Below are 9,135 nucleotides of genomic sequence, written 5' to 3' on the forward strand. Positions count from 1 at the left end.
AAAAAAAAAAAAACAAATTTTTGTATTAAATTGCTTCCAGGCAGAGCATGGAACCATGGTTATTATTACAATTAAAAAAAAAAAAAAAAAAAAAAAAAAGGCCAATATATTTTCCTTATTTAGGTTTGGTTCAGATTCTGTCCAAGCTTGTAATTTTATCTACATAATACCACTTTCCCCTTTGTAAGGGATTCTGGTCTGTCATGAAAGAAGTCATCATTAACCACCAATATAATGACAGAATATTTTAAAATATTATTTTATGTTTATGGTAACCCTTCAGCTATTCATTTCCTAGGATACTTTAAATGATTTTTATTTCCCATTGCCAGTAAAGGAATTTCTCATATGAACGTAATTCCTTGGTTTCTATGTCAGAGTCTCCTCTGTTTTTTTTCTTTGCAACCATATGGGAAAAGTGCTTCAAATCCCTTCTAAAAAAGCATGATTTGTATTTTGCCACAGAAAGACAACATATTAAAAATGTAGCTACAGATTGATGCATTTTGAACTTAGAATATTCAAGTAATTGTATTTAAATAACAGAAACAACAACAACAAACTTTAATAAATTGAAGTTTAATAGATCTGTATAACCTTCACAAAGTTTTTATTTTGCATATTTCTTTGTTTATTCTACTAAAAAGAGTCTCATGCTTTGTTAGCACACTTAATTTAAAATGATTATGCATTCTTAGCTGGTACAATGCAATACAAAACAGATTGGAATCCCAAAACACAGCCTAAGCCATAACTGAAAGAGGTTCGACTACGCACACACAATAAATGACGAAGGGTATCTGTGGTGAGAAGAAGTAACCAACAACTAATTAAACACTTGTTTGCAGACTAGACTTTCGAGGTGAGTGAGATTTTTATTTAAAGAACACATGTTAGGCTCAGACTTGCAGAATCTGAATCTTAGATAGACATCAGGTGTGAGAATATTGCAAAAAGTGTCTCTAAAATTTCTAGCCCACACAGTTATGTTAATATTTCTGTGTATCACATTTTCTGCCTCTGAGAGCAGAGCCCTGGGGGGAATTTAGGTGATTCTGTGCTGGGGCTGCCGCGTGCCGCCCTCCAGCACTCCCGTGACAGTATCCGGGCTCCTGGGGACAGGCAGCGAGCTAGCTCCACCAGCCCTTGGGTGGGTCCTGCAGGGCTTATTTTTGGCCAGTCAGCTCTCTTCTATCAGGTTTGGGTGATTTCATGTTACTTGACAAGCACACCTCAGGATAGGCACACCTGTTCATAAAGGAAAATTCTTCCTATGTGTGTTAGTGAAACAGCAACACACGTTTTGAATCAGAACAAGATTGTTACTGCCTAAAATAAAGCAGTGTATTATATTTGGATACACTATCTAAAATGTATTGGCATAGCTTCCACTTGCCTCTTCATGTTTTCTTCTAATGTTTTTCTTTTTGTAATAACAAGTAGAAATTAATACATACAGAAATATCACTGCCACATCATTACGTTTGATATTGTTGTTTTTCTATAATTTAATTCTGACGTTATCTTCTACAATAGAAGTAGCTACAGGAAAAGCTTGTCAAATTTTCTGCCAGATTATGCACTCATTTTATACACTATGAAATCTCAGTATGTTCTTTCCATCATATAACTTCCTTCTAAAACTTTACGGTGATCAAGTGTGCAGAAGATTTTATATATCATCAGGGTCTCTTAAGTTTTCAAGCAGCTTTTTTATTATTATTATTATTACTGATTCATAGAAGAAATTCACAGAACCTGTTTTAAAGTAACTCAGCACTTATAGTCCAGGTCTGTCAAGTACTACTATTCATACTGTTTTCGTTTTCTGATCTTGCTCTATCCAGCAATATTTTTTATGCATGCAAATCAAGATAAATTTGATGAATGTTTCTAGTACTGTCCTTCTTGCCTTTTGCATTGAAGAAATGTCTTGCTCTTCTTTCATCAAAACTTTATTTGTTCTACATCCAAAAGTACAAATCTATGTGAGAGATCTTCTGTGAGCATGTCCCATAGCATCCTCACCTGATCCCAGGAGGCATTGCTGTGACTCAGCCCTCCTGCCCCCAGCTGTATGGTCTCACTCCCTCCCTTGTGCCAACACTGCTGATCCCACAGACAACTAGTTTTACTATATCTCTCTCACACAAACTTACTGTATCAGTAACAGATTATTTATTTATATACACCTGAACCCTCATGGAAATCGAGTAATTGACCAGGGTTAGTCAATGATATATTAAACAGCTTGCGATATGAGACAAATGTAAGACAAAGCACACAAAGAAACAGACAATAGTGACAGCACACAGTTAGCTTAAACATTAAATGAGGGATTTCTGGAGACATCAGACCAAGGAAGGATAGTGATTAGTTTTGCAAATGTTTATGGGAAGCAATTATAAAGCATGAAGAAAGAATTGAGGAAAGTGTGTGACATTGTTGTGAACTAAATGGAGATTCATTACTTCTGCTGCTGGAACATGCTACTGCTGCCACAGTTCCCATCCTTCTCCCAAATGATCAGTGAAATGTTCTTACCAAAAGCTGCCGTATCTAATCTGGGCAGTGAAACTGGTGAACTCCTTTCTAAACCCCAGCCTGGTAACCAGCACTATTAAAGTTACAGCTTCCTCTGGCCCATTGTCAGTGCTTGCTCGTATGAGACAACATGTGTCCATCAATGACGAAATCAACCATCTTAGTTTAGACCAAGTGAATGGATTTTGCCAACGTTGACAGAAACCAGGTGCTGAAAGCCCACCCACTGCTCTGACAGAAGATCTCAAGAGGCAGTAACAACCAGCAGGAAGGAAAAGATGAAGAACTGGGGATGGGAAAGGAGGCAACTTCTTTCAGCAGTCCGGCTAGTTATGAATGATGTCTGTCCACATGCAATTAAGAAGTACAATCGTTACAGCTTGTTAAGGGTATTTAAAGTTGAATATTAATTTATTAAATAATAATAATTCTAAGATTTTACTGTAAATGACAATTCAAATGACTGAGCACTCCTCTGAATTAAACCCCTACCCCCCTACTAACATTTTTCTTTCTCTGCTCATAAATTTTTTTCTTCAGAAAAGTCTGTGGTGTCTCCCAGATGCCCAAGCTAGATATTTGGGACCTACTTGTGCTGTTGTCAACAAGGAGCAAAGAAAGCTCCTGCACTTGTGGAGGAGTCTGCCAGTCTCACTAGTTTGTATTTGGGTAGAGCTCTGTGACTCCTCTTTTAGACTTGCATATGATGGCCTTCTTTTTGCTTACAGTTCATGTAATGTAGAAGAGAGTGTTTCTGCATTTGACTACAACAAATAAAACTCTACTATTTACAACATAATTTTTCTTCTTTTTATTTTCTTTCCTTAAGAAACATGGAAAAAAAATTCTTACTGCTTATTGCTGTGAGCTAGTTGAGCTCTATCTACTCTGCACTTGGATATGTGACTGGATTAATACTTTGGGAAGGAATTATTTCTTTTATCATTTAATTTATGATTAAACAGGGCAGTCATGTACATTATTTTGAAAAGTGAAACTTCATAATTTTTGGAGAACTAACTGGGGGGGGGGGGGGGGGGTTTGGGGTTGTTTTTTTTAAAAACCAAAAACAAGGAAAACAGTTACAGAAGCCACTTGATCTGTAAAAATACTTACCAGAGGAACTGCTGAATAAACAGCCTAGAGCAGTATTGATGAGGACAAGGGGCAATAACCTGGAGTTACAGAATAAAACATCTATGCTATGGATATTAAAGGAAAAGTCCAAGCAGAGCAATTAAAAGACAGAAGAAATCTAAATTCTGTAGAGGTTTCACAGATATGATGACACTTACATAGGGCTTTTTCTTTCAAGAAAGAATCAAACGTGTGTTTGTAGTTTCTTTTTAAATGTTTACATCACCTGAAGAGGAATTATCAAATCTAAAAATACACTTAGATGCATGGGTGCCTTTTGAAATTGATGTAGAGCTCAGTGGCAAAATACCTATGGAGACCCAATAAAAGTGCCTGATTGGGCTACTCAGCTTTTGAAACCAGACACTAGGGACACTGGAGTCTGGAACAGTTTCCCATTGATTTCACTTGGCATTTCCTGCATGCAGTACCACCTCAAAACATCTTCCTGTTGCTCCAGCAAAAGCAACATAGCGTTTACTGAAAATGTCTTGTCTATTTTCATCATGCAAATTCTCTGTTCTCCTGTTCTCCTCTGCCCATGTAGCATTTCACTACTGCTGAGTCCTTTTCCCCTGTCAGTAGAGTATCACAGCTTGCTGATTTATCTAACTAATCAAAGAACTTCAGGTGCCAGTGATACTGCACACTAACAACACTCTGAAGGGTATCAGTGATGTCTGTCTATTCTGTCCTGGACTCAGAGAAAACAGATACATAAGACCATGCTCATTCTTCAAATGCCTTCTTCTGAAACAGTGATAATGTTTTATCCTTTCTCTTTGATCAGCTATTGGATACCACACTTCTTTACCACCACAGATGCATGTGCATTGTGACAGTTTATGTGGCAAAACCAGAAAGCATCAGTACAAATGAAGAACAATTCCATCAGCAGACAGCAGCGTAGCCCCTTTGTTTCAGGAAGCAGTGCACACAACAGCCTATGCAGGTACAAACTAAACTTAAACCAGCACTTGACAGGATACCCACACTACTTCTTCAACAACCTTTGAAAATTGCTTCAGACCCATGCTAAGCACCTGGTGAGCTACCTAAGCCTACAGTAAGTGGGATGCATCTGCTTATCCCCATTACAATAACCACGTACAGCTTGTAAAATGCATTTTTTTTTTACTGTGATTTCTTGTTTTCACTGAAATTTTAACACAGATTTGCATTCTTAAATTAAACCTCTTGTCCACTACCAGTTAAAAGGCAAAGACATACTCTACAGGTAAGGGATCATGCTGATTTTCTGAAAAATGTCTCTTATTGCCACCAAGAAAGTCATATACTGCCATTTTCATCTCCAAAAAATAGATTATCAACCAACACAGCTCAGAAAATAATGGAAATTCTTTCCCAAAGTAGCTGAGGAGGGCAAACGGAAGGAGAAAAATATTTCTTGGGGGTCAGGTTGTGGAGAGTGTCAGAAAAACTATCTAGCTGGATGTTTGTAAATGAATATTAGTGCATGGCAAAGGCTTGGAAAAAATGAATGCAAAAAGCTGGTAAGGGGCTGTTCACTCCAAACCACTCACACGTTTAGACAAAACCAAGAGGAAAGGCAATCATTTAAGTTAAATTGATGTTTGCCCAGAATGGTTACTAGCAATGCTGCAGGAGTCTGCAGTATAAGTAACAATAAAAAGCAGGATTAACAAACAATGCATCTTCTTTCAGTGCACCAAAATCCTGTCGTTTCTTTTCTTTGAAGCTTTAACTACTTTGTAGTCACTGGATTAGGAGACTTGAGGACTTGCATACTTTCCAGACATGCTGAGCCTAATGACAACTTCCTTTACAAAGCAACAGCCTCACAATGAATAAACAAACTTAAATAGCAAGCTATCCTTCTCACAGAGAACATAGTGACAGATGCTATAAATTAGATGGAATACTTTAAGTAGCATTTCTTTCCTCTGAGCAACCGCACAACGCAGCAGAGAACATCTACAGAAAGATTTATGTAGGAAAACCGAAGGGAGTTTGCTTCGTATTTTTGCTTTGCCTGCAACGTTCAGAATAATAATAATAATAAATTAATTAATTAAAAAAAAAAAAAGAGGATCTGAAAAATAAATCATCTCGGTCACAACTATGATTAAAGACCTCAGATGCTGATGGCTTCTAGCTGACATTTTCATTGAACACTAAATGTTCAGGCTTTGAAAAAAATAGCGAAACCGTGAGGCGGACACAAGTCTTGTATACAGAAAATTCACATGGCTATCAAACGAAAGAGAGTACCTATTACCATTCTTCCTTTTACAATGTCATTCTCATTGGCTACTGGGTTCAGTCTGTCCGTATGATTCCTAATTAGTGGTCAAATATATTTCCATGCCAATGACAGTTCTGGAAGCCATTCACACCTTATACAAAGTGCAGTGAGTGTAGAAAAAGATCAGCTTTCCTGAAAACAACTGGAAGCTCACTAAATAGGACGAATTTGCCTGGTCTGCCAACTGGTCCTTTTCTCCCTGCATCTTGCATTTCTATGCTATTTACAGCACAAAAGAGATTAAGGAGAAAACACCAATTCCATTACAACCGCTTAACATAATCAAGACACTCCAGGGGAAAAATCATTCGGTGTCAACCCTTGACCCTAGGATAAACTTCACCACTGAATTGCTTAACCATTTAATTAAAGCAAGAAAAGGTTTGATTAAAGTTTGACCATGCTTAAAAGTAGTCTGCGTAGTCGATGCCATTTATTAAAAAGCTGTGAGAAGATCCCTTGTATTCAAAGCTGCACGGACTTTTACCAGGTGACTTAAGTACACTTTCCAGAGCTGAATCTCATTTATTAAAGTCAGGAGGGGGCTATAGCTAAATCCTATGCAACTTTAAAGATTCAAGCATTTTACAGCTTTTTGTAGTGAGGCATTTAAAAGCACTCAGAAGTAATCTGTACTTTATTCATTTCTCCACTAACACTGTACTCTAATAAATGAGTTTTTTCTCTTTGTAATGTTGGGTAGAAGTTTACACACCACAGGGCTTAAAAAAATCATAGCACAGAGTTACCATTATGTTTTCGTTCCCAGACTCTCTGCTGACATAAATTATTTATTTTTTAAGCACAATGTTCTGCATACTTTGTGAGTCACGTGAGTATTAACTTCAGGTCGAATAAATTCCTATTTAACGGTAAAGGGGTGAAACAAGTAAACCGCAGCACGTGTCCTGGAAGGGGAGCACATCATGCACCAACACTTCCAGGAAACCAACATCCCAGTCATTGTCCCTTGGTAACTCGGTCGTATTCCGAAGAAAGCCCAGAAAAGACTGAAATAACCTTTTTCAAAAATAAATACCGAAATTAAGCGTGGGCGAATACACACTCTGTTCGCCGTTAAGCGAGTCTAAGAGAGAAAGGAGCACAGATTAACGACAGCAGCCCCCGAGGATCCGTGGGGGGCTCCAAGCCGCTCCGCAGCACGTCGGGTGCGGGCAGGGGAGCCCCCAGCCGCACTGCCTGCCCACGCTTCCCGCAGCTGTCTGGGACCACCAGCGCAAGCCACTTTTGGGGCAGCACAGAGCGGGGAGACATACACAAATGTTATGTACACGCCCCGTGCGGCGCCGGCTTGCGGTCGCCCACTGCCTCCAGGACGTTTCCCCGACGTGGGGTGCCCACGGGTGACGGGCACAGGAAGGAGAAACAGAAAGCGCAGCCGTCCTCGGGGCACGGCGTTTTGGGGCTTTTTCTGTGGGAAAAGGGCTAGCAGCGGGGGGAGAGGGAAGGGCTCTGCCTCAGGAGACCCCCCCGCCCTCGAGTCCCCGCTGAGGGGAGAGTGGGGGGGGGAGCCCGCGCAATTTGTTAACTGTCCCCCCCTTCAAAGGAGCAATAAAGGCGCTAGGAAAAATAAACGCGACGGGAACTGACCCCAAATCCGCGAGCGGTGACACCCGCCCCCCGGAAAACCCCCAGACCTCTAGCTTTCTGCTGATCCTCTCCCTTCACGGTGAGGCAACAAATGGCAAGACCTAGGACCCCGGCGCTGAATAACAGGAAATATAGGCATCTGTCACCTCCCGGGGAGAGGTAAATGGATTAGCGAGAGCAACAAAGGGAAGAAAAGCCCTTTCAAACGTGCAATTGATTAACAAGTCCCCTCTAATCTGCAGCATCACTCTTTTTCCTTAAAGACATCATCGGTCTCCTCCTGCACCTCGGTGCAATTAAGCTAGGGCCGGGAAAGGCGGGGGAGGAAGGCTCTGTTCGCCCGCCCGCCCGGCCAGGACAGGAGGGGAAGGGTTTCCAGCCCGGCACGGAAACGGTGCCTCCTCTCACCTCTCCCTCAGTCCCTAGGCGAAGCGCCCCGGGAAGGAGTTTCTGAGCAAGGTTTATCTGCCGCGATAAACGGCCTCTCTGCGAGAGGGCAATTCTGGAGGGAATGGTTTTAGGAAAGATCAAAGAGCTGAATCCGGCAGCTCCTACCCCCCAGAGCGCTTCACATCCCGGGGAAAACGAAAGGGGTAAGCCATCCCTCTTTCTGCTCCGAAAGCGCCAAGCATCTTAGGCGTGTGAGGAAGGAGGGGAAAAAATAATTAAAATATAAACAAATAAATAAATAAATAAATAAATAAATTTAAAAAGAAAAGAAAAAAAAAGAAAAAAAGAAATAATAATAATAATAATAATAAGTTATGCGGCTTCTTTTACAGGAACTCTTACACCATCGCGGCTCTCTAAACCCACGCGCTCCCCAAGGTCCCTATAAATCACGGCGCTCGCCTCGGAGGTGCCGGACAAACTGGCAACTGCTCAGCAGCCACTCTGCCGCTGCCGCGGCGCAAGGTCAGATGTTAATAAGGGCAGCTAATTCAGCCCCCAAAACAATCGCGGAGCTCGCTGAACCGAGTCCTTGTGTTTCCCGAGCCCAAAGGCAGACCTCCTCCGTCCCAGAGGGTCTGCCAGGTACCCACGGGACATGGGACCCTCCCGAGCTCGGAACACACAGAAGGTGTCTCTGCTGTGCCTCCGTCGGCTGCAAGCGCGGCGGCTGCCCCTCGCCCACTCGAATTTAAGCCCCCGCCCTCCCCTCCCCCTGGTTCCCGCTGAGGTTCTGGCAACACTCAACGTCCCAAATAATAACACATTATTATAACCGCTCCGAGGGGAGGGCTGGAGGGCGGGCAGACTGAAGGAGGAGGCTCCACTCTCTGCTATCCACCCTCGGCAACAACAAAACCCCGAACTTTTCCTTTGTTTTCTCCTTCTTCCCCCCTCCCACCGACCGCCACCACCCAGCTCCGGTGAGCGGCGGCCGGGGAGGACACGGAGCGCACACCGCCGCTGGAGCGGGGCCGAGGCGCGGGGATGCACCGGGGGAAGGTGAAGTTTTGGCGAGCTCTCCTCCAGAGGGGCCACCGCCGCCCCCCTCGTAAGGAGGAGGCGACATCAGGTTTCCATTTTGCAAAGAATCAAAAAAAAAAAAA

The 9,135-nt window shown here is 42.1% G+C and overlaps 1 protein-coding gene across 1 annotated transcript in view; it reads right to left on the bottom strand.

The window, feature by feature from the left end:
- ROR2 (receptor tyrosine kinase like orphan receptor 2) overlaps positions 1-9,135 on the bottom strand; it is a 149,233-nt gene that overhangs the window by 139,468 nt on the left and 630 nt on the right. The window lies entirely within an intron of this gene.

Source organism: Oxyura jamaicensis, chromosome Z, assembly GCF_011077185.1.
Source record: "Oxyura jamaicensis isolate SHBP4307 breed ruddy duck chromosome Z, BPBGC_Ojam_1.0, whole genome shotgun sequence".
NCBI classification, from domain to species: Eukaryota; Metazoa; Chordata; class Aves; order Anseriformes; family Anatidae; genus Oxyura; species Oxyura jamaicensis.